At 46.3% G+C, this 3,318-nt stretch overlaps 1 pseudogene; it reads right to left on the reverse strand.

The window, feature by feature from the left end:
* The window catches only part of LOC101983091, a 5,685-nt pseudogene that overhangs the window by 1,540 nt on the left and 827 nt on the right, over positions 1-3,318 (reverse strand).

Consider the following 3,318-nt stretch of genomic DNA (forward strand, 5'->3'; position numbering starts at 1 on the left):
CACACACACCAATTCTCTAGTCTCCTGTTCAACCTGAGGGCTGTTCCAGGGCTCCCTTTTCTTGAAAATAGGCTGCAGCTTCTCCTTTCTAGGGTGTGCCCCTAACAAAGCACCTGATCGCTCCTGGTACTCTCACCATTATCTACACGAAGCCTCAGAGTATCACATGAAAATGTCCTCAGCTGCGTCCCACACTCATGCAAGCTGTAGCTCGTCATGAATAATGCTGCTTTGCTAGAAGGTGTTCAATGTTTTGCAGACACGATTATTCAGTAGAGTGAGCACAGTGCTTATACCAACTAGGTTCTCAAACTTTGGGAAATCCTGAGTTCTATAATGGTAAGGGTGGGGGCACCGCCTGAGGGACAGCCGCCAAGGTCCATTCTACTTCAGAGCACCATGATTCTGAGACCCAGGTTTGAGCTTGACTGGCTGATGTCAACAATGCTGACTTTCACTGAGAAGTGAGGAGGATAATAAAGTTATGTCCTGGTCAAATTAGCCAAACTACCTAGCCCAGAATATTTATTGAAAATAAAAAAACCCACAATGTACTGTAAGGGTAATCTATCCTGTACTATATCCCATAGTATATAATGGAACACTTACTACTCTATGTTCCATGGTTTCCTATACTACACTACTTCCAATTTCCCAATGTAGATTTCCACATAGGTCCTAGGCATTACATTAGTTTGGTTGATTTAATTTAAGCAATATCCCCTAGGAATAAATAAACTATAGTTATATAACACAGGTTACATCTTGGATATGAAAATAACATGCAAGAAAGAGACCTGTCCCAAGGCCAACCCTCCTGTTACCAAATGGCTGTTCACCAATAGCGCTAAGCATCTAACTGATCCATTCAGCGCCTTGATACACTATTGATGTCTATCAATCATTCCTGCCACGTTCACCAAGTTGCCTCACAAGCAGGCATTGTTTTCTGGCCTCTAAGGGCTTCATGGATTGTAAATCCATTCAAAACTCATCAAAACATATCAGCTTCCACTTAAAAATCTATTCCGAAGTGTGGTGCTTTTCCATTAGTCCAAAATGCCACTAGAAAACCCACAGTGACAATCTCACTCAGTAGCAAGCGCATTTATTTCATTTTAGCCTTGGAAATGAGCTTCACAAAATGTCACCTGGTTCCTGCTGTCTTCTGGTCAATGTAGCTCCAGTGCAGGAAAATAGTGCAGGCTATGGGAAGGGGGGGGGGCGGTGCACACATGTGTGGAGACCAGAGCATCTCCTCCCCCTCTCTCCTCACAAACCCTAGCGCCTACCACTTCAGCTGGGCTCACCGGCCAGCATGTCCTGACACTCATTGCTCTCTCCACACCTGCTCAGCCCTACTGCTGGGCTGCAGGTGTGCACCCAAGGCACCAAGGTTTCTACACGAGGTCTGGGAATCTACAGCAGCTGCTCCGCCGGCTTGCTGTCTCCCCACCCCAGATGGCCGGCTCTGAGTCTAAATCAAATCTCTCTGGGAGGTGCAAGAGCAGCAGTGGATGGTAGGCTCCAGTTTCCTCCTGGGGAGCAGAGTTTAACCCCAGAATTACAGGGATGTTCACTTCCCTGTAGGGCTCAGCACAAGTTGGCATGCACGTGTCTCCACGCCAGTCTGTGATCTCAAGTTTGGCTTGCTGCCACTCTCAGCAAAGTTGAGTGTACTGTCCATGTGCTTCCTCAGTGCGTTCCAGAGTTCACTTGCTGCCCAGATAACACCTGAAATAGCTCATCGTGGATTTTGCCCGGGAGATTCTGCAACTAAGTGTTTGTTATTTTGTCTTGTGAAATCACTGGCCCTCACAAAGACTTTTCAGACAGTGAAACTAACGACTGTGTACCATACTCTGGGGTAGATCCACGTCATTGCAGTGGTCTAAAACATCACAACACCAAGAGTGAACCCCAACACCATCGACGGTCTTTGGGTGATGAGGGTCTGTCTATAAATTGGTTTATTGCAGCAAGCACCTCACTCCAGTGGGGGACACTGGGAATGTGGGAGGCATCCTCTCTAGTTTGCTCTGAAACTAAAATTAAATGAATAAGGAATTAATTGAAGAATAAAGTCTATGGACTGGAAGGATGGTTCAGGAGTTAGAAGAAATTACTACTTTTGTAAAGACCTCAGGCTTGGTTCCTAGCACCAGTATGGCAGCTAACAATCACCTGCAACTCCAGAGGGAAAAAAAAAACTTCTTTAAAAGTTTATTTTCAAAACTACTCCTCCATCCCTCACAAAAAGAGTTCACTTCCTTTAGATAGTTAGCTCTAAATGCTGGATGCTGCTTCTTTAAATGGAATTGGAACCTGCCTTGCTGAAATCTCCTCCATTGTCAGGTGGGAATACATTCCAGAGAAAATCTGTAAGTGCTCAATTTCAGCCCATCATAGAGTGTGTTTGGGATCTCCAGCTCGGGGGCCCCATTCCAGACCCTGCACCCAGCATGCCTAGCAGCAGCTCCCTGGGACTGCCCTCCCCATTCCCCACCCAGAAAGGCCTGCGACCTGTGGATCCACCTCTGGAGGGCATTTAAAGCCCCCTCCATGTAGTTCTCCCTCAGTGGTTTCCTCCTTCTCCTGAGATCACCTGGAAGTTGCAAATGCTTTGCTCACTAAACCTGAACTTTTAATTCAGCCTCATCTGATTTATTACACTGGTAGAGAGATTTAACATTGGGGCACAGACTCCTTTCAGAGTGACTTTTCAAGGATTTGATTTTTCTTAAATTGTGTGTATGTGTGAGTGCAGGATATATGCATGTGGACAGAGGTGCCCGGAGGGACCGGAGATGTTGATGCTAGCTTCCTCTGGACACAAAGGCTGTGAGCTGCCTGACAAGCACCCTGGGAACTGAGTTCAGGTCCTCTGTAAGAGCACCACAGGCGTTTAACCACTAAACCAACCCTTCCGTCCCTAGACTGACTTTCAAAAATCCAAATACTTTGTTGCCTTTGAGTCCCCTTTTAGGACAACCACTGAATGAATTAATTGTATACTGTGTCCCAGATATCTTTCTAAATACTTCCATTACATTTATTGGAGGGGCAGCATGTCCTGTCACGTGTGTAGAGGTAGCAGGGGTGGGGGATAGAATCTATCTAGGACCTGGGGATAGAACTCAGATAATCCAGTGTGGTGGCAAATGCCCTTAACACTGCGACATCTCACAGGCCCCATAGCAGACAGCTCTTTAAATGCACCTGTATGCATCTATTATGGGCACAGTTAGTGTCCAGCAAGACGGTTGAAGCACAAGCTTTCTTGTGGATCAGGCCTTTCCTTTCCTCTCACTGTCCAGC

This window comes from Microtus ochrogaster, chromosome 1 (assembly GCF_000317375.1).
Source record: "Microtus ochrogaster isolate Prairie Vole_2 chromosome 1, MicOch1.0, whole genome shotgun sequence".
In the NCBI taxonomy this organism is placed as follows: domain Eukaryota; kingdom Metazoa; phylum Chordata; class Mammalia; order Rodentia; family Cricetidae; genus Microtus; species Microtus ochrogaster.